The sequence below is a fragment of the Mustela putorius genome, unplaced genomic scaffold (assembly GCF_011764305.1).
Source record: "Mustela putorius furo isolate JIRA1106 unplaced genomic scaffold, ASM1176430v1.1 tig00000813_pilon_pilon_pilon, whole genome shotgun sequence".
NCBI classification, from domain to species: domain Eukaryota; kingdom Metazoa; phylum Chordata; class Mammalia; order Carnivora; family Mustelidae; genus Mustela; species Mustela putorius.
In genome coordinates, this window is record NW_025421485.1 from 6,630,036 (window position 1) to 6,652,774 (window position 22,739).

The following is a 22,739-nucleotide window of genomic DNA, read 5'->3' on the forward strand; positions in this document are numbered from 1 at the left end:
GAGAGTTATTCTGTGTACTTTTACTGCGATCATCCAATAAAAAGGCAACTGTTCATGGAGACATTAGGTTGTCGATTTAGGAGATGCTGCAAGGAAAGCAGGCCACAAATTTTGCCCAATTTGCTAAACTGATTTTAGCTGCCTTTTTTTTGTATCCCCCAGAGCACATCAGACCTTCAAATCTGTGTGGTTTCTCTTTGTGAAATTGTTACTCTGAACATTTAGATTCAATTTGATGGAACGACACTCCCCTCGAAACATGCAAGGGGCCGTCGTGCCTCGGGAAGGGGCTCCCAGGTGTGTGGTGGGACTCCCAACCCCGCAGAGTTTCAGAAAGAGAGAGCATCGCGTAGTAGGATGCTGATGGGAAAACGTGGCATGGGCCGTAGGTCCTGTCAGAGAGCGGGGGTCAGGGAACAAGGGGATGATGTCACCTGCCATGGAAGGGACACCTCCATTGCCCAGCATTGAATTAAGGGGTGGTGACACGGGCCGTTGCCCAGAGCCCTGTGCTTCGGGTCCTGCATGTGATTTAGTGCTCTGGGTCCCTGCGCTGAAATTCTTCCTCATTATGAGCTTGCAGTGCTTTATTTCCACTTTGTAGCAAAGCTGTTTCTTTTTCTTTCTGGACACAGAGCTAGGCTCCATCTCTCACCCTCTCTTGCCATCAGGTTGGCCATGTGGCTAAGTCTGCCCAAAGGAACGTGTGTACCAGTTGCATGCTTGCCCCTTCCGGCCCCCCACGAGCTTGGGTCAGGTGGGACTGAGAGGTCTGGGACACACCGAGAGGGCCCTGTGTGCGCTGACTGCTCGGGGGCCGTGGAGGTGTCCTTCTGGGAGATGCTATCAAGGAAGGCAGGCGTCCCCGCTTAGGCTCCCCAGGCTGTGCCCCACCCAGGTGGCTTTGGAAGCCAGTCTCAGGGTGGCATTGCTGCTGCTGGCCAGGGTCTGGGTGTCTGGATAACTGCGTGGAGCCGAAGGCCCTGCCACCCACCTCCCTGTCCCGGCCACTCAGAGCTGCCCGGCACTCTCACAGGAGCAGAAACTAGATGTCTCTGGCATCAAGAGACTCCAGACCCGGCTCTGTGGTTTCTGCAGCAACTCCTGGTGCAATGGGCTTTGCAGAGGAAGGAAGACTGTCTCAGATGCCTCCCAGCTGACTCCCTCCCTCCGATCGTTGGTCAGAATTAAGCTCGTGTCCGTCCCTACACCGACCCTGGCCAGGGCACTGCCGCCGACGGCTTGGATAACTGGGACCTGCTCCTGGAGGCTCAGGGCTCCCCACATGTCCATGTGCTGGGCTTCGAACAGAGGGTGGTGAGAGGGACTTGTGGCGGTAGGCGGCTGGACAGGGTTTGCCACAGGGTGCTGGACAAGGAGGGCCGTGGGTTTTCCTTTTCCCAGCTTTATTGACATCAAATTGACTATATCACATAATATAAGCTTAAGGCATATAAATGACGATTTGATCCACATATACGTCAGGAAACAATCACCACAAGAAGGTAAACACCTCCATCGCCTCACATAATCACATTTTTTTTTTTTTTTTTTTTTTTTGTGGTGAGAACATTAAAGCTTTTTACTCTCTTAGCAACTTTCAAGTCTGTCTTTTTTTTTTTTTTTTTAAACAAACAACAAATATTTGGTCTTGAGCTTCTGAGGGGAGAGAGTGACCCTGTCTTTTATTTGTTCATTTTTTTGAGCAATAAATTATCCTGCGTCAGTTCTCATGTCGTGGGGGTAGGGCATGAAAAAAAGGTGCGTGAGACCCTGGGGAAGAGGAACCTGCCCCATGACCGTGAAGTTTATCTGAAGATAAGAACGACCCGTGTAGATCTTCAACGATAACCATCAGCTTGAACCCTCCAGTGTTCCACCTTGAACGGCTGCCACGACACATGGTGGGAAGGGGCACACAGAGCTCCCCGGGAATGGCCACTGAAACTGGCCACTGAAACGGACCACGGGGCAGAGAGTGGTGTAGCGGTGATTGGGCTGCTGTGCAGTCGCCTACGCTTTCGGACAGATGACTCTGTCCTTTCAGGTTTGGTTTCTGTCTGTCCGGTTTCTGTCAGCAGCTACAAGTCCCAGCACACCTGAGTGTCTGCCTGCAGCGGTTTAAATAGCAAGGATTTGGTTTTTCCTCAGAGAACACGAAGACCAAGATGAGTGGCTGCCAGCCCTGGTTTAGAAGCTCAGAGTATTAGTGCCAAACTTCTTTGCAAATTTCATGGAGTTCCGCTCACTGTGGCAATATGGCTGGTAGGGCCCCAGGTGTCACGTCGGGAGCAGGAGGAAAGCGGTGGGGCACGGAGGGACATTGGGCTGGGACTGGGTGGTGCCCACCTTGCTGCCGGGGGGGCTGGGGAGTGAGGAGCAGAATGGTTAACACCGGCTTAGAGCAATCACGGCTGTCACCTCGGCCTGTCCAACGGCTGCTCTGAACCAAAGTGGGATTCTTCTAGCAAGAAACAAGGGAGGCTTGGGTACCAAACAGGCAGCAAGGAGTGTATGTCACAGTCTGCAAAGACATTTGGGGTATGGGGAAGGGTCCATAAAAACAAGGCAAGTCAGATTTGAATACCTGCTGGCCACGAGGAGAGAGGTTCTGCGTCTGGGATCGTTTGTGACAGAATAAAGCCCAGATCAAGATGAAAACCAGAGGGGAACCCGGATCAGAGCTGAGGCCGATGTCTGGAGATGAATCTAGCATTCTTGCTCGAGTTCATCCTACATTTAATCTGGCCGCTGTAAGTGTATCGGGGCGTTGAGTGTTTCTATGACAGGCCCTGAGTGTGCCAGGTTATCTGCCCAGACCACTGATGAGAAGGGCTTGACCTTCATATTTGAGCTCTTCTGGCCTGAGTGTAGCAATTCATGTGCGTTCCCATAGGCCTTCGCTATGGGCTTCCTTCTCAGTCTTTGCTGACCTGTGTCATGGGGGCAGTGCCGGCCTCTCGTCATCCTCACCAGGCATGTGCCTTGAGAGCAGTGATGCCCAGTAGACGTGTCACATGAGCCACATTTGTAACCTGAAACTGTCTGGAAGCTGCTCTTTAAAAAAATAAAAAGAGACGCATGAAAATAAATGAACAACTATTTTTTAGTTACTCCAATATACAGAAGTATTATTTCAACACCTCATAGAAAAATCATTAGTGGCACAGTTTTCACTCTTTTTCATTCCAAGTCTTCGAAATCTGGTTTGCATTTTACACTTGACACGTCTCAATTCAGACTAGCGAAGTTTCAAGCGATCAGGAGGCACACGTGGCTAGTAGCTACCATACTGGAGAACGCAGTTCTAGACGACACACCACACACACTTTCCTTCATCTCAAGAGCCTGCAGAAGAGAAGAGCCTCAGTAAATACTGAAAGAACACGTGTGGCCACACTGTTGGGACTGGGTCTTTCTCAGACATGGGTATTTGAGAGGTAGACCAGGAAGCCCTGGAAGGGTGTGGAGGGCAGTCAAGAGCCTGGACTTGGGTGCACACCACGTGATGTGACGTTGTCATCAGTTGGCCCAGATCAAACCACGTAGCTTCCTTATGCCTCCCTTTGTTTGTCACCTGTAAAGAGAGACAGCAACATCTATCTCGCAAGATGTCAAGAAGTTTAAATGGGAGGATGGACACAAAATGTGGGGCACCCGGTGCACAGGGGAGACAGGAGAGGCAGCAGCTCTAATTATTTTAAACTAGATATTCTGTAAGTCACAAGGAGAACTTGGGTTTTAGTAGCCACAGTGCGGTGTGGCCACAGCAGGGCTGATGTAAGGTATGGGTTCTCCCCGCTTTGGGAATCCTCCTGGGGAAATCTTAAAGCAATTCACAGTGTTTCTTGTTCTGGCTGTGGCTGGGAAAAGTCCCATACCAACCACGGGGCTTGGTAAGCATGGGCAAAAGCCAAGGGAGGGTGGCCCTTGCTCTGAGAGCTGTTTACTGTTCATTGTCCCTCCAGAGCCTCAGGGTTCGGCTTTCCCTGGCAACCTGACGGCAGCCAGTCCCTTTCAGAACGGGGTGATGACTTGTGTCCCTTGCCTGCTGTCTTCTGCTCCCACCGGGTCGTCCTCACATGCCTGATCCCTCTTCCCTGTCCTCCTCCAGGGGGACCACGGGTGTGTTTTGTCAAAATTAATTGTCTTGAAAGGCGGTTGTTTCGGGCGATGGGAACAAGGGTTCCGTGATCACATCCAGTTTTGAAAACAAAAAATGGGCAAAACAAGCCAGACGCACAGTGACATTAAGGAGAGGCAAGGCTAACTTTATTAAAAAGCTCCTTTGTGGTATCAGGCAGGAAGTGAAATGGCTTTAAATGGCACACATTTCTCAATCATTTAATGCACCAGTAATCTTGGCATTCTCTCTTCTCTGACCCCTGGAAGGAAAAAAAACAGTGCCCAGATACAACTCCGACAAAAGAGGGGGAAGGCACTGAGTCAGTGCCTCGTCACAGAGCCGCAGGGAAGACTGGTTACCCTTGCTGGGAAGCGTCTCAGCAGGGCTGGCGAAGTGCACCTGTGCAGGGGAAGGTGCGGGTTCTGTTGGCATGGGTGAACCTGGGCTGCCCGAGGAATTGCTGGGGTTTTGTTCATTCTTCTGACCAGCTGCTCCTCTCAGATCTGTTGCTGTTGGAAATACCATAGATGTCAAACGTTGGATTTTATCTTGTAAGCCCGTTTTCAGAGGGTGGTAAAACCCCACCCCCCATGTATAACATTTACTCCTCCTGCCAAATGCCATTGCCCTCATTTCTGCCGCACGTTGGTCTCTTTACCCAGGACATGAACGCCCAGAGAAGCACAATTGGTAAAGCTTTTCTTGAAGAAAAAAAATGGCACTTACTTAGCGAGGACCAATGAGTAGAAATGAAAGGGGAAACCAAAGATTGATGCCACTGATAGACTCTCGCTTAGTTGTACTTTTTATGACTTATTTATAGATGTCAAACAGGATATGGCACAGGGGAGGTGTTCAGTAAATACTCCCCAATTGATTAAAACCCTGAGATATATTTGAACATCTTTAAGGAAATAGGTATACTTTTAAAAAAATGGCAGTTAATTTTTAATTGGTAACAAAAATGGTACCAGATGGAAACTTGTTGATTTGGACCCAGAGTCTGGCTGTTGGAAAATAGCTGTCCACTGGGTGTGGTGCATAAACAATGAATCTTGGAACACTGAAAAAATACAATAAAATAAAAAAATAGCTCTCAAGTGTCATGATTTTACGATGTCTTCTAAAAATTCTCAGGATGGTTTCTCACATCCTCTCCTGAGTCTTTGCACTGTTCTGTGGTGTCGGGGGCAGGCGCCGGATAAGGCACTAAGGAAGCAAAAGGTGTGTCTCAAGAGGTAGTTGGAACTCAACATTTTTGAGCTTCCAACACACACCATTCTTTCTTATTATCTCTCTACCCGTGTCCATCCAGCACAAACCCCCTCTGTCCTCAGACCTCAGAGTGGAGGGCTTGGTTGCCATATTACCAGGTCCTACCCCCGCTAGACCTGGGTGATATAGTTGTCTGCTTAGTCTGTGTGTCCTGTGGGGGCTCCCCAAGGGCACAGACCCAGAATTTTTCCCTTTGACGTCCCAGTGACTCCCAAGGTATCCGGGAGGCAATGGCTCACAAACCCTGGTGCAGTGAATGAAAAGCCAGTGGTGTTCAAGTTATTAACTCGCTTTGCTGGTGGTGTTCTTCCTGCCATATTTCTCATCTTGCTTCCTGTACTTCCCCTTTCTCCCGAAGATAAATAATGAAGCCAGACTGCTCACCTTGCAAAAGGTTAATCCTATTTCTAAAGCTGTTTTGGGGTTCTTTTGAGAGGCTTAAAATGTCTCCTGGATCCCTGGGGAGCATCCTAGGTGAGGGGCTGGCAAATGTTGCCGCACACCAAAAGAACTTGCCCTTGAAGTTAAATGAAAAGGTCAATTGTGTCCCTTCCCTTTTAATTCCAGTCCCCGTCTTTGTCATTAGTCTGGCAGGGAACTCTGCAGCTCGGGGAAGCTTGATTTCTCCCCTCCCTGAACTCCTTGTAGCCCCACAGTGTTTGTGGTTTTCTGTCCTTGTTTTTTGCTGCTTCAGTGTACTTGAAACAACCTTTCTGAGGCTGGAAAGGGGGGCGGCACGGTCCCAGCAGCGAGCCGGAGACTGCCCTTATGCGGGCTGTGCTGTGCTGATTTCAGCAAAGTATTTTTTTTCAAACCCCGCCAACAAGTGGGCTTTCCCAGGTGGTGCTGTTGTATAAATGGTTTAAACAATGGCTACTTGTGGAGCCTCGGATCACCCGTTTGGCTCACATTTCTCCAAAAGTGCTCACGGGCTGACGGCCTGGTTACGGTTCTTCCTCGTTTCAATCTGTCTGATTCTTCTAATGCTCATCAGCCCCATGATTCCCTGTTTGATAATGCTCCAACGGTTAAAGGGAAGTTCTTGTCATCTCAGCACCTGGTTTCAGGAACAAAGTGCTCACCTCCCCGGCCGAGTAAGCCATTTCAAAATAACCTTTGTTCGGGGATCTGAAAGAGCCCAGGAACTCAGCAGTCTGGGCCATCCTACTAGCTGGGCTGGGGAGGGTGGGGGCGGGGATTTCAGGGGACCCAGGCTTTGGCAGTTGCCATGGAGACTATCAATCATTTGATGAAACCAGCTGGGAGGGGAAGGGGGTGACAAATTATGAGACAAACACCTTCCAAGGCAGCTCTCAGTGTAGGCTCTCAGTGTAGGCTTTATTAGGGCACCTGATTGTGGAAATTCAGGGACGCTAAGAAACTTAAGGAAATGGTTCTTAACTTCCCTTAAGAAATGCATCTGATTTGTGCATCAGGAGTCTCGAGATCCTGTATGGCGACCTCAGACCCTGACGCTAATCTTGTGTGTATGCATGTCAAGGTGGGGACGTGTCCTTTAGCACCTGGCCCCCGTTGGGCTCAGACGCACAGCTTGGTGGCTGGAGTTCCCTGATTAGAAAAGGAAATCCTGTTCTTGGGTTTTCTGTTTGGAAGCCTAGTAACTGGTCACTCTAGGGCCGAGTGCTCAACAGCATGGTCATAAGGTCAGCTGTCCTGTACTGAGGACTTCCTGGGTGCCGAGGCATTACCCACAGCATCTCGTTAGTTCTTATGAAAGCAAGGTGGGTGCTGTTAACTCTACGATGAGGAAGCAAAGGTCCAAAGAATTGAAATAACCTCTTTGAGGTCACAATGTTCCTAACTGGTAGAGCAGAGACCTCACAAGACCTCACAAGAGCTGGTGGTGACCCTCTCAGACTTTGGTGAAGGAACGCTCTGCCTTCTGTGGCATTGCTAATAGGCAGCCACTTGGGGGACGGCTTCCTTGGCAAATCCAGCGGCCCCCAGGGATGCTCTTGCTTCAGTTCTCTGAAACTTTCGTCAATTTGATGCACCCCCCCTTCCTTGAAAGGATCCAGCCAGGACTGTCACCTGCTAACACCTGCGAGGGGTCCGAGGGAGGCCTTGGGCTTCTGCCACCCTGGGCCCTGCCAAGGGCCAAACCCATCAGTCTAATCAACTGAACATAGAACTCCAACTTCACAAAATGTCTTTCAACAGAACCACCATGAAAAAGTGGTTTTCCTGGACGCTCAACAGATTTTTAAGTCTAGAGACTCAGGCACTGCTCTCTGACTGAGTTTGAGAGTTCTGTGATGACTTGGGATATGGCCAGCTCCCCTGGGGTAGTCCCCAAGACTATCATGATGCTGTCACCATTCCTCATTAGGCTTGGATTCCTTGACATGGGTTTCTTTTCTCACAGGGAAGAGTCCAGCCTCCACGGAGAGTCTGGAGCCAGCTGGGGTCTGGGTAACATTCTCCCGGCTACATGTCTCTTTATACCACTTCCTGAGATTTAGATCTGGTCGTGTCCCTAAAGAAGGGCTGTCTTATAAGAAAGAGAAAGGAAAAGCCAGAGGCTTCCTGGTTCATCATCTTATTACAGTACCTAACAATACCCATGGCTTTATGAAGACTCTTCTAGGCCCATAAGCCACGACACTGGGGAAGGGGGTATGGCAGCAGTGATGACTCCAGACAGACCTGAACCTACCAGGACCATGTTGGGGAGTCATTGACCTCTCACCCTCTTCCTCCACACCAGCAACATGACAATAAGAAGAATGTCCCTATTGCAAGGATAAGAAATAATGCAGGTTTAGGACCTGACAGCAAGTTGTTATTCCGTAAAAGGTGGCTGCTGTTAGTATTATATAACGATCTTATCATTATAAACCCATCCCAATTCTGTGAGGCCTTTCTAAGCTCATAGGAGTGAAAAGGGTTCAGCTCCATTGTCCCCAGAAAAGGTCCCATCTTCCTCTCCCTCCTGAAGCTCTCGGCTGCTCTGGCCACAGAACTTACCGAAAGACCACCTTGTCGTCGTATCTGAATCAAGACTGTGTCTTAATTTGATCCCTAGACTCCTAGAACCTCACAGAGCTTTGGTGAGTTGGTGGTGGGATTGAGTGTGAACACAGACCCCTAGTCCTTGTCCCGGGGAAATAGGAGGTGTTAGGCAGCTAGCTCTAGGAACTCGGTTTCTCTGATTTTGCTTAGAGGTGGGAACTAGCAGGTCTCCCCTGCCCCTAACTGTTGACCTCCAGCGTATTTGGTAGGAGACTACTGACTTTCTGGCTCTCACTTGAGGCCGAGCGGGCGGTTCAGAAGCTCCCCTGGAGATCTGGGCCAGGGAGGAAGTGCTCAGAGAGTGCTGGGCTAGCAGGAAGTGGGAGCTGTTTCTAGCACAGGCTAGAGGTATGAGAAATGAAAGTCAAGGAGGAAGTAGAGTGGAATCCGTAGGTGCCTCGAGGACAAGGAAGTGGCTTTGTTGGCAAAGGTGGAAGGAGAAAACAGTATCAAGGTTAAATGTTGGGGTGGGTGTGGATGCCGTTTCTCCTCTTGTAATGTCTGCAGGAGGGGTATTGTTGGAACTCTGAGAGTAGACATGAGAAATTCTCATTCTGAGAAATTCTCAGTCAGCCCTCACAGAAGCCACTCGAGGAGGAGAAATTAAACTTCTTGAGGCCATGACACACTGAATTTAAAGAGGTATGGTTGACCGACTGGTGTTGGTGTTTCAGTTCTGAGGCAATGTGAGGCCCTCTGGGTGTGTTGCCTCCCCGGGAGCTATCCTAGGGAGGAGGGTCTGATGTTGCTTGATATCAAGGCTTAATAAAGTCTGTCATCCACTGAGCACCAGCCATGCACTGGGGTTTACAGGTAGGAAATAATTTCACCCTCCCGGTAACACCACCGAGTGGGCAAAGGGTATGAACCACATTCTACAGAGATGAGGCAGCTGGGAGTCACAGTACTGAGGTAACTTGTCCAAAAGTAGAGTTCAGTTGGCAAGGTGATTTCCACCAGGTCCCTCTGACACCAGAATCAGGATTCTTTCTGCCAAGCTTCTTATTCACATAAATGCCTGAAAAATGTTCTCCCCTGCGTAAGAGCAGGGAGCGTCATCAGAGGCCACAGACTAGGTCAAGGGCCCCTTTGAAAATCAGATGAAAGCGAATATGTAAGAGTATACATAGTCTACAGCTTGAGGGACTTAAGGACTCCCTGAAGTGATCTGTAAGCCTCTTAACGTCCATGGGCCCAGCTCAGGAACTCTTGAGATAAGAAGGTAGTCTGGAGAAGTCAGAAGAGAAGGAAACTTCAACAGAGACAGATTTAAAAGTTGAATTGTCACAGGGTGCCTGGGTGGCACAGTTGGCCCCAATTCTTGGTTTTGGCTCAGTCATAATCCAGGGGTCGTGAGATGGAGCGCCATGTCTGGCTCCATGCTCAACAGGAAGACTGCTTGAGATTCTCTCTCCCTCTACCCCTCCCCCTGCACTCTCTCTCTCTCTCTCTCCCTTGCCCTCTGCCCCTCCCCCCTCAAGTGTGCACAGTCTCTCTAAATAAATAAAATCTTAAAGAAAAAAATGTCAGTACAACGTATACATTCTGAATTTGTTGCCGCAAACTTAACAATCTTCAAGAAACATGGTTGTATTACCCCATATGATACCTGTTCTTCCTGTCCATAGTGTTCATGTGAAAATGCACAAGTCATTTGAACATTGTATAGGTAGATATTATTTCCTACCACGGAGTCAAAACGTAAGGTAACTTAAAACAATGATCAGGAGGCCTAAACTGTAGTGTCCCTTCTTCCTTTTCTGTTCCTGCTCAGAGAGTTTCTGCTCGTAAGTCATTATAGGGTGACATCCATGAAACTATTCAGAATCTCTTTGCCCTATTGTTGGAGTAATCTTAAGAGGTCTTGCATCTCATTAGAATATAACTCTTTGTATATGTTCTATTAAATTTATTATTTATTTTATGCCATTTTTGAACAATGCTTCAAAAACGCTTGTGCAGAGAATCACGAGCTACCAAAGCTGGAAGGGAACTCAGAGACCGTCCAGCTCAACCCCTCCTCATTTGAAGATGGGGAAACTGAGGCAAAGAGAGATGAAATGGACAGTCTCCAGGCCACTGGTTGAGTTGGTACCAGAGGGACTAGAGCCATATTATCCTGACTTCTTTCAGAGCTCATTTAAAAAAAAAGATTTGTTTGTTTGACAGACAGAGATCACAAGTAGGCAGAGAGGCAGGCAGAGAGAGGGAGGGAGAAAGCAGGCTCCCCGCTGAGCAGAGAGCCCGATGCGGGGCTCGATCCCAGGACTCTGGGATCATGACCTGAGCTGGAGGCAGAGGCTTAACCCACTGAGCCACCCAGGCAGAAATGAGACCTGAGGGCTCATTTCTTTGTAATATGTATGTCTTCCAGGCACTCAGTACCTACCTGTTCAATGTGTGGCGAGGTTGAATTTTCTTCTGGCCTTACTTCCTCTTTCTTTCTGCTCCAAAGTCCTGGCAGAGAGGGCAGCTTTCGTCATGTGGAGGCGGAAGGCACAGAGGCTTTGCTAGCAAAGAGACCCCATACTTCTGATGAGGGCCATGGTCATTGTCAGAGGAATGTGTGCTGGTCCAGGATGCATTGGTAGGACCTACCTCTGCCCTGGGCATGAGGCCAGAAATAATAGTCATCACTGTCCCCAGGACAGCAGCAGCTCCATGGAGGGGTGGTGTTCCAAGGGGTAGGGAAGGTCCAGCCTGTGGGGCAGGAACAGGGTTCCACAAAACCCTGTTGTCTGGAAGGCATCCATGGACCGTAGAGGAAAGGACCCCCCGTCCTCCCTGGAGTAGACCCTGTGTGGGTTGAAAAGTAACTTGATGGGAAAAGACCAACAATGTGGCTTGGTGTCTTATGTTTCTTATGTTTGGGACCATATGGGGCGAGGGGAGAGCCTGGTTGTCAGCAAGTGTGAGGCACCAGCACGAGCACACTTTGGGGCAGGCGCCATGTGAAGCCATGCTGGGTGGGAGTTGGCATCTCCACTTCCAAGTTTCCTAACCTCAGAGGTTTGGTGCCAGCTGTAGCCACTTAACCTTCCGGTATTTTGAGACATTTCCCCCTTTCTGTTGGATGAAAACCTGGCTTGAAATGCAAGGCAGCCTGGAGTTAGTGAATACCTTACCTTCTTCAATCCTTGGTTTCCTGGAAGGCCAAGTGGAGCTTCTTCCAGGCAAGTTATTGGAAACAACTCACTTTCAGATTTAAACTATAATTCAAATGAGAAGAGCAAAAGAACCTGGCTTCTGGTCACTGTATGAGCTTGTCGGAGGAAGGGGTGTGCATTTGTGAGGAAGAACATGCTGGACAAGAAGGGACTCAGGGGCAGACACTGATGTCCAGCCCCCACAGGGAGAGCAACCTCCCCCCGCCCCGCCCGCCCCAGACTATCTACCTCCGGTGCTGACAGCACCCTGCTCTGAAAAGAACACACCTAACATCAGGACACATTCAGATCATAGACCATCCTCCATACTCTCGCTCTGACGTCATGGAACAAACTTCTGTTTATAATTTGGCTTGCATAGCCTTTGCCTGCCCAGATCAACTGTTTGGCCATAGGAAGTAAGTGCAGCGTCCTCAGTGGTCGTATTTTGTTTGAACAGTAAGTTAGTACATTGGTACTCCGGTTTCTGTACTTTGGTTTCCTGTGGGTTGGTGAGTCTGCGTCAGTCTGGCCCCAGTGTGCAGCCTCTGACCCTGATGGCTTTCGTGACCCTGGACCACTCATTTTCCTCCCATGGCCATGGCCTCTCTTCTTCTTCACTGACCTATAAGGGTTCAGAGCCTGTTTTAATTCCAATGGATGGATCTGAACTGCTGCTCATTCCCCGTAACGATGTCCTACTGCAAGGTTGGGAGGAAGATCTGTGCCTACAACCTGAGCCAAAAGGCCTGGGGGTGTTCAGAAAATGCTACTGAAAGAGTGAAATGTCTGGACTTCTGCAGAAAGGTGATAGAAGGCAAAACCCTGTTGTCTGGAAGGCATCCCTATTTGAAGTTAGTGGAAGGAGCAGTGGGCATGGGGACTTTATGTTCTACATAGGTTCTTCCTCTCTCTCCCTGTACAGTTGTGGGAACGCTGATGGGGTCCTTATTGGTAAAACAAAGCCACTGGAGTCGGGGCCTCAGTGTCATGGATGGGAAGGGGCACTATCACGAAAGTTTCAGTGCAAACTTAATATTAACCTATACATTCCATGCAATTCATGAAACTTGACTAGAGAATTCTGAAGTTCATGTGTAAGAATAAAGACCCCAAATAGGCTAATTTTAATGGAAAAGGATATGATATGTGGCTTGCTTTCTACGTAGTAAAATTTATTAAGAAGCGGTTGTAATTAAGACAGGGTACTGAGGCTAGAATAGAAAGCAGACCACATGAGCAGACCAAAAAACCCGGAAATTGACCCAGATGGGAAGTTGACCTAGGATGGAGGTAGATTTCCAAATTAGTTGGGAATGTCTGGTTGGGACATTTGGCCATCCAAATGGGAAAAAAAGTTACATTAGAACTTTATCTCACAACATACAAAGAGGTCATTTCCAGTAGGTTGAAGAATTACATGGAAAATGTGGAAATAGAGGGAAATATCCTCTAACACTGGGGTGGGAAAGCATTTTAAACAAGATACAGGAAGCAAAAGCTATTAAGGTAAGACTCATAAATTGGATATTAAAATTAAAATCCTGTGCAAGAATGAAGAAAACCACGTGTTGGGGGGAAGAGATTTGCAACAAATATAACCTGTAAAAGGTTAAGTGTTAAGAACATATGAATACGAAAACAGTATGACAGGGCGCCTGGGTGGCTCAGTGGGTTAGGCCGCTGCCTTCTGCTCGGGTCATGATCTCAGGGTTCTGGGATCGAGCCCCACATCGGGCTCTCTGCTCGGTGGGGAGCCTGCTTCCTCCTCACTCTCTCTCTGCCTGCCTCTCTGCCTACTTGTGATCTCTCTCTGTCAAATAAATAAATAAAATCTTTAAAAAAAAAAAAGAAAGAAAACAGTATGACAGCTTCTTAAAAAATTAAACATCGATTTATCATATGACCCAGTGACGCTGGCTGGGTAAATATCCAGAATAATCGAAAGCAAGGACTCAAATACACATTTGTACACCGATGTTCAGAGCAGCATAATATCCAGAAGGTGGAAAGAACCCAAGTGTTGATCAACGAAGGAAAGGATCAACGAAATGTGGTCTAGACACACAATGGAATATTATTTAGACTTAAAAAGGAAGTTCTGAGCCATGCTACAACGTGGATGGACCTTGAAGACATCGTGGTCAGTGAAGTAAGCCAGTCGTGTGTGGAAAAACACTGTCGAACTGCACTTAAAGGAAGTATTTGGAGTGAGTCAAATTCATAGTGACAGAAAGCAGGAGGGTGGTTGCCAGGGCAGTTTTTGTTTGATGGTTATAAAATTTTAGTGTGCGTAGATGAAAACTTTCTGGAGTTGGATGTTGGTGATGGTGGCATCACTGTGTATGTAGTGGCACCAAATTGTACACTTAAAATGGTTACAGTGGGGAATTTTATGTTATGTATACTTTACTGCATTAGGAAATAAGTGAAGCATGGTTACCTGTCACAACACGGACAAACCTTGAAAATACGCTAAGTGAAAGAAGCCAATTACGAAAGACCATATGTTGTAGGATTCCATTTATGTGCAATGTCCAGAATAGGCAAATCCAGAGGGAGAGGAAGAAGATTCGTGGTTGCCTGGGGCTGGGGGAAATGAGGAGAGTGGGATGATGGCTGAAGTGTGCAGAGTCTTTTTTGGGAGATAATGAAACATTTCTGGAATTCTAGAAATTGTGGGATTGATTATAGTGATGGACACATGACTCTGTGAGGGTACTACAAAGCCACTAAACTGTGCACCTCAAATGAGTGAGTTGTATGGGGTGTGAATTATCTTGTAATTAAGATGTTACCGAAAAAGTAAAAAAAAAAAAAAGGCAAAAAAGAATATACAATAACTCCTCTAAAGTAAGGAAAGGCACAAACAAAGAGGAAAGTGAGCAACAAAAGTGATGAGATGCTTCTCAGAAGACTCGAAAGGACAGCAAATATACGAGGCCAAGTTCAACCCCAGGGACACAGACACGGGAGAGCAGTGACATGATTGTCTCACACTCTCTGATGGGCAGGGATTCAAGTCCTTCAATGCCGGGTATCAGGGAAGACATGCAGCAGTGAAGATGGTCATGCGCCACTGCGTGGAAAGGCAGATGGGTGTCCTGAGAACAATCTGGCAATATCTGGCAGAGGCACCGAGCTGCATGCTTGGACTCAGCAATTCTATTTTGAGGGATATACCCTAGGGAGTTTCTTACGCCTGTGCCTGAGGAGCTCTGTGCAAACACATCAATGCAGCATTGTTTGCAAAAGTGAGAACTTGGAAACATCCTGAATTTCTATCCCAAGCTAAGAGATACACCAGCGGTCATCGAGTCAAACAGTAGAATACTATACAGCAGTGAAAAGGGACTGTATGTGGGCTGTATGAATGTCGATGAGGTTTTCAAACAACATTAAAAATTAGTTACTGAAAGAAAGGTAACACATGTCTTTTGTATAATCCTTATGAGCAGGAAAAACAATATTCATGCTATTTATAGAGGGCTTCAATATCTGTATTGTTTTTTCTCTTTTATTTTTTTAACTTTTAATTACAATTTTTAAAAATTCCAGTAGAATGAAGGTACAGTGTTATATTCGCTTCAGGTGTACAATTCAGTGATTGAACAATTCTGTACGTGACTCAGTGCTCATCGAGACAAGCGTGCTCTCAGTCCCTTTCTCGGTCTCCCCCATTCTCTCATCTGCCTCCCCTCTGGTAACCAACAGTTTGTTCTCTCTAGTCAAGTCTGTTTTTTTGTTTTTCTCTCTTTTTCTTTGCTTCATTTCTTAAATTCCACATAGGAGTGAGATCATATGGTATTTGTCTCTCTCTGACTGACTTACTTCACTTTAGCATTTTACCCTCTAGATCAAGCCATGCTGCTGCAAAGGTCAAGATTTCATTTTTTATTGCTGAGTAATATTCCATTGTGTACTATATATATATATCTCACTTCTTTATCCATCCATCTGTAGATGGACATTTGGGTTGCTTCCATATTTTTATTGTTTATAATTTTATCTTTTTAATTTTTATTGTTATTATTTTTGAAGATTTTATTTATTTGAGAGAGAGAGCATAAGCCAGAAGTATCATAGAGGCAGAAGGGGAGCCTGATGTTGGATTCAATCCCAGGACCCTGAGATAGTGACTCAGGCCAAAGGCAGACACTTAACCGACTGAGCCACCCAGATACTCCTCTGTATTGTTTTTTTAAGAATATCTTTTCCCCTTTTAAAATGAAAGCCCTGATGAAAATTTGTTAAAAATGTTAGGAATTATTAAATTTAAATGTATTCCTATGGGCGCTTCCTATATTATTTGTATAATTTTCTGTGTGTTTGAAATATTTCATAATCCAAAAAATATTTTGAAGATACACAAACTGCTAAGTAATTGAAATCACATGCGTTACTTTGGAAAGTGTATGCCTCCCCACATTTCATCAATGGTAACTTAACCAGCAAGTCTGTGAGGCCAGAGAGTAAGTAAGCCATTTCGAGGATCTAGACTCAGTCTATATAGTGAGTCAAACAGCAAACGCTTCTCAGTCATCTCCAATGTGAGCAGCACGAGGGCATGTCCCGAGTCCTACTCAGCTTTCTTCTAGGTCTGCTATAGTACACAACAGAGATGACTTCTAAGTGGCCAAACTGCCACCATAACTCACTCAGATAGGAAATGCTGACTCTACCTAAAGAATTGATTGGGGTTTTATAGAGATGAAGGTGTCAAAACCTCAGTGAGTTCTGCCGGCTCGGTCACAAAGTTGTCTCTAAGACACTCAGCTTCTGCCTATTGTTCTAGATCAAAATGCAAACCTACCTGCCACTGGGCCATCTTAGTAGGCTCATTCAGGCTTGTGGAAGACACTTCTATTTTTAATTTTTTTAAAAATAAAAATTATTTATATTTAAGGTATACAACCTGATGACTCGATGCCCAGCAAACGATTACTATAGTCGGGCTAATTAACGTCATGTCCCATGGTTGCTGTTTTCCTCCTGTGATGAGAGCACCTGAAATCTACACTCTCAGCAAATTTCCAATATTCAATACAGTATCATTAACTCTAGTCATCAGACGGGACATTAGGTTTCTAGATGTTCTCTTCCTACAGCACTGCAACTCTGTCCTCTTTGGCCAGCATCTTCTCCTCCTGCCACCTCCCCACCCCTGGTAACCACGGCCCTACTCTCAGCTTCTCTATAATGGTTTTTTTCCTTGGATTCCACATGTAAGTAAGATCATGCAGTTTTCTCTTTCTGTGTTTGGCTTATTTCACCTAGTGTATAATGTCCTCCATGTTCTTCCACGTTTTTGTAAAGGGCAGGATCTCCGTCTTTTTTTTTTTTTTTAAGGCTGAATAATATTCCAGTGTGTGCACGTACGTGTATATGTGTGTGTGCGCGCACGCGTGCGTACCACGATTTGTTTATTCGTCATTCTCGGAAGAGACTTCTTCACAATATGTGCGACCACAGGCTTTTTTTAGTGTGACTATTGATAATTAAAACAAACTCATGCTCCTTGCGGTGCTATCTGTATCCCTTTCTTAAAAATGAAAACAGGGGCCCCTGGGTGGCTCAGTGGGTTAAGCCTTTGCCTTCAGCCCAGGTCATGATGCCAGGGTCCTGGGATCGAGCCCTGCATCGGGCTCTCTGCTCCACGGGGAGCCTGCTTCCTCCTCTCTCTCTGCCTGCCTCTCTACCTACTTGTGATCTCTTTCTATCAAATAAATAAATAAAATCTTTAAAAAAATGAAAACAAACACTTTATTAGTTTCAGGCAAATTTTTAAAGGAGGCTAGAGCGAGTGCCCCTGCTGGGTTGAGCTGAAAAACTGGGCTTCTGTTGCAAATGGCAGCAAGAAAGAAGAACAGCTCTATTTTGTTGATGGGATTCCTTTCCTGACATGGGCCAGGGAGAGCTGACGGTCACAAATTCGGGCGGCAAGACAGCTCTGCCGGGAGCCGTGCATGTGTGATGCGTGGGTGCACATAAATGGAGAGAAAGCACAGTTCTCCTCTTTCAACTAAATTATTTGATTTTGCCCACATGAGCCTAGCAAGACGCTTGCCACCTTGTCCGTGAATGCAGGGCCTTCTTATTTCTGGTCCAGCAGCCTAGCTGAATCGGTCTCCCCCGAGGGCTGAAGCTCCAGGAAAGCCCGCTGTGCCTTTAACGAAAGCCCTTGCTCCCCGTTTCTGTGCAGAGGAAGGAGTTGAAAACCATTACCTTAGCAGCTGAGATCCAGGCGGCAGATTTCCAAGTGTTGATGGCTTCAGAAATGTGTTTGCTTGGCCTCCAAGTAATGACTGAGAATATATTCAATTTAATGCTGAAAATCTGAAAATAGTGCCCAATTAGTTTAGTGTGGAAGAGTGTGATAATATTTTAATAATACGGGCTTTATGCAAAAATTTGCTTTCATCTGAGTAATTAGGGCTGGTGAAAGGTTTAATGTGTATTTATTGAGCACATAGTAATAAGAGCACGTGAGCTGCATAGCAAGGCGACCGGCTTGCATTAGGAGCTTTCTCTTCAGTTCACTGAAGTTGAGTCCTGTTTTCATAATGTCTGTCATGCTGAACAATAAGACGGTTCCCAATTGAAATTAGAATGTCTAAGTGTTCAGCCCAAGCGTATTAGAAAAATTACATTGGTAGAACACTTACTTCCTCTTGCAGTGCTTTTGGGAAAATAGTTTCTTAAATCGGCCTTGCCGCATCTTTGAAAATAGTCTCAGTGCTGCAAAAGCTTTATTTAAGAACACCGCGAATCTTCGCTTCGCCCTCGTTCTAACTGGTGGAGAGCGATCTACTGCAGAAGATAAGAGCATCATTTAGGTTTCGATTTTAATATACTTTGAGTAAATTATTTCTTTCATGTCAGTTGACCTCCCATTTAGAAAATAGCCCATTTCTGGGAGAAATGGTTTAGTGGGGTTTATGACTCTTGATTGCCCCTCTGGGGACTTTTTTCCCTGGATGTCAAAGGGCAAGAAAGTTGGCAAACAGGAGGCGGGGTCTGACAGGACAAGGGGCAGGGTCTGACAGGACAAGGGGCGGGGTCTGACAGGGCGAGGGGCGGGGCTGAGAGGACTGGTTGGGCACCTCGCCTGGCAGTGCCCTGGAGGGCCTGTGGGCTTGGACACTGCGCCTGGCAGCTTTCGATGGTGGAATCGATGTCAAATCCACAGAGAAGTCATAACGTGTGACCAGGATGATCAATTGGGGTCACAAATTCAGAGCCATGTCTTTAGTTCATTCTTTGACCTTAGCAGTGAACATTAATTTCTTTCCTAAGTAGGTGATTTGAATGCAGCTTATCAGAGGATTATTTTTTTTTTTAAGTCTCTGCGGTTCTCTCATGCAGCTTTTTTTTTTTTTTCTCTTCTTTTCTCCACTAAGTGGTTTACCAGGCACGACTCTGAGAAACAGTCGTCTCTAGGGTCCCTGGGGGCTGATCATCGGAACCACATCCAGCAAGGTAGCTGGAATTCCACAGTAGGTGGAGGGGGCCTCTGCTCCTCACCGAGCCAGAGCTCCTATTTTCCGATCTGTCAGTGTGGCCTGCCTGTGGCCCTGACCCGGCTTTTCTTGGCTATCCTTACTCAGTGTCCAAACCGGCTGTGAGAAGGCCTGAGTGGGCCTCTACTGGATCTGCCCTCTGCCCTGGGCCCGCGGGGCTGGGGAACAGGGCCGGTGCCTCCAGGAGCCTGCTGGGCCTTTGGGTCCTGCCTCGGGGCTTGAACTGCCCTTGGGGCCAGCCCAGGCCTTCTCCCTGGGCCTGTCCCAAAGCTAAGCTATTTATGTAGAGCACTGTTAGGGCTTCCTCTTCCTTAGAACCGCCTCTCCACCGTGGTTTCTATGCTTCTCCTTCCCTGCCCTCTGTCACCATCCTTGGCCACTTCCTTGCTCTCCTTTTTTTTTTTTTTTAAAGATTTTATTTATTTATTTGACAGACAGGCAGAGAGAGAGAGAGAGGAGGAAGCAGGCTCCCTGCTGAGCAGAGAGCCCGATGTGGGGCTCGATCCCAGGACCTTGAGATCATGACCTGAGCCGAAGGCAGAGGCTTTAACCCACTGAGCCACCCAGGCGCCCCCCTTGCTCTCCTTCTAAACACGAACGTTCTCTTTGCTTCCATCTTAACAGACTCCCCTGGATGCTCCGCTCCACATTTCCCTTCCCCACTGGCTTTTCCCACCCACACCTACTCTCAGTCCTAAAGCGGCACCCGAGCTTCTGCCGGGACAGACAAGGCACCCGAGCTTCTGCCGGGACAGACAAGGCACCCGAGCTTCTGCCGGGACAGACAAGGCACCCGAGCTTCTGCCGGGACAGACAAGGCACCCGAGCTTCTGCCGGGACAGACAAGGCACCCGAGCTTCTGCCGGGCCAGACAAGGCACCCGAGCTTCTGCCGGGCCAGACAAGGCACCCGAGCTTCTGCCGGGGCAGACAAGGCACCCGAGCTTCTGCCGGGGCAGACAAGGCACCCGAGCTTCTGCCGGGACAGACAAGGCACCCGAGCTTCTGCCGGGACAGACAAGGCACCCGAGCTTCTGCCGGGACAGACAAGGCCAGCTCCCCTGGGCGCCTCCCCACGTTCTCTCCCATCTGCCCCTGCTTTCTGTTGCTCTCCTCGGACTCACCCGCGCGCCCTCCGTCCTCTGCTGGGACTCCAAGGCCGGTTCCCTCACTCCCACCTCAGCCCTCTCCCACGCATCCCGAGTACTGCAGACGTCCCTCTCCTCTCGCGAGCACCCCTTTTCCCTGCTTGGCTTCTGAGCACGTTAAGAACAAAGACAGTGAGTAAATACGGAGGCCCCTTTCTGGGGTTATGTGATTTTCTGGACAGAGCTCCATTTAGGCTGACCGCACAGTGAGCAGTAAGCAGTGGTCTAAGGTCACACAATGAAGGGATGACAGAGCCACCCCCTGCTCTGAGGGATTCCACAACTGGGTGCCTTCTGCCAACACGGCCCAGCCCCCTCTTCTTCTCTGAGCCCCACCAGCCTTTCCTACCTTGTGCACATGTCTTATTCGCGTTGTTTGGGTACGTGGTGCGATGTATGGCAAGTGACCAATGCTCACTGCCCCTCCCCCCCACCCCCGAGCTGGTCAACTGGAAGCCGATGAGAAGTTCATGCAGCAACTGGAGTACGGTTTTCCTGAGGTTAGGATAGAATCTCATCCCCACTCCTGATAGGAGATCATTGTGGGTCACAGAGGGACTACTGTGACGGGAAGACCACCCACTGGCAGGAAGATCTAATCAACCCATCGGCAAGGACATTGCAGTCCCTCCTCGTGTTCAGTCTACACTTCTTTCCTTGGGCAGGACCCAGAAAAAGAAGAAGACTTGAAGGCCCGGCCCTGCCCACTGAGATACATGTGGGGAGACCGGAACACCCCACTTGAAACCATGGTGAACAAGACAAGACAGCCTTATAATTAAATGCTTATTGGAAGGACTAGAAGTGAGGCTGGAGAGAGTCAGGAGAGCCAGAGTGGGTTGGAAAGACTTCATGGTGAAGGTGGGACCTCAGTTCAGCTCTGAAAGATGAGCAGCCTTTGGAGGACGGAGGGCACTTTCGGCCAGGGAAACAAGTATCTCAAAACACTGCCTTCATGTCTCAGAGACAGAACATCTCTGTACCCTTGTTTGTGTTGGGCACTCTGATGTCATGCTAGGTAACCTCCATCACTGCCAAAGATGACTTGATATTTATTCAGATTTTAAAATAAATTGTCCTATTACATCAGGTATAAGGAATCTCATTTGGACAGTGACTAGATTTGAAATGTTGGTTCCTTTGCAAGTTATTTTTTGAATTAAGTGGTTAATTCAGTGACTTGAAATTAAATTGAAAACTGAAATGAAGATGATTTTTAAGTCAATGAAGTCTCAAAGTCTGGAACCACTGACCCCGGAACATAAGGGAAAGGGGACAGTGTGGAAGAGGGATAATTTTCAGTAACTTTTTTATGCTTTGATGTGTTTGTTCATGTACTCGGGGTGGATTACTGGCCTTGGATCCCAGAGTTTTTCTTTAATTGGAACCATGGCAGACTTTTGAGGAATTAGGGGGAAAAACAGTCTTGTGCTTTGTGGCGTGACCCTGGGGGTTGTCTGGGACACCATCTTCGTGGGATCCCCCCACAGCCTCATTGCGTCGATCAGGTCGGCTCTCTGAGGGTAGAGATCTTCAAGGATGAAGAAAGAGTAAGGGAACGAAAACATACCTGTCCCTCTCAGGGACATTCCAGATGAAGACGTGTAAGGGAGAATAAACATTCCAGGCTCTTCCAGGGCTGGTGGCTCCGAGAGGAATATTACTGGGCATGAGCCGGATGCTGTGCCGGTATGTCCTCTGCTACTGAATAACGATGTTCATTTCACCAAAGTAAGGAGGGTTCTCAAGACCAAACGAAATCACAGAGTGGTCTCAGGTCTCTCTATTTTCTGGTTGCTTTAGGGAATGAGGAGTTGAGAAGGACATGTGGATGAACTTGGGGTGTCAGATGCACAAGGGTATACGGATGGAGAGTGGTGGAAAGAAATCCCCAGGACTAGGATGTGGAGGATGTGACATTTCTGGGGTGGAAGGGACCAATGCGACTGCAAGCGCCAGCCTCACTGGTTTTTGGAAATTCCATCCGTAGGCCTGATGTGGCTTATGCCACCGACCCAAGGGGCATATGCGCCATATTGGGAAAGTCTACTCGGTCGGGTCTGTGTGGTTAGCAGTTGTGGCTTGGATGGTGAGGTGGACAGGATTGAATGTCCAAACACTTCACGCCTGGAGGCCTGAGCTGGAAGCCTGACATCATTTCAGTGAGAACTCCATTATGCCAACTGAGGGAGGAAGCAGGTCAGGTCAGAGCCTGGCACCGGAGCGGGGGGTGCGGGAAGGTCTGACGGGACACACAGGGTGGGACACTGGGCCCAATGTGCGGGGCGTTTGTGTGATCACCAGTATGTTAGACTCATGGCTTTCCTCTGCTGCACGGTATAAGTCAGTAAGGATGTGAGCAAGGCAGTGATCCTCATTTCAGTATGAAATATGTCACAGACACGGAACTAACCTATGAAACCGGAGGAGCAGGCCGGCAGATAAATGAGGTCAGTCGACAGCATGACCGGCCGCCCTGTTCCCACCTGGAC

General features: G+C 47.8%; 1 long non-coding RNA gene across 1 annotated transcript; it reads right to left on the bottom strand.

Annotated features, from left to right (window-relative positions):
* Positions 1–3,167: 3,167 nt before the first annotated feature.
* Positions 3,168–5,019, bottom strand: LOC106005178. Its single transcript, XR_001178362.2, has 3 exons — positions 4,853–5,019; positions 4,486–4,635; positions 3,168–4,385 (listed from the first exon to the last, which is right to left on the bottom strand). It is a non-coding gene; the product is annotated as an uncharacterized LOC106005178 (long non-coding RNA).
* Positions 5,020–22,739: the final 17,720 nt, after the last annotated feature.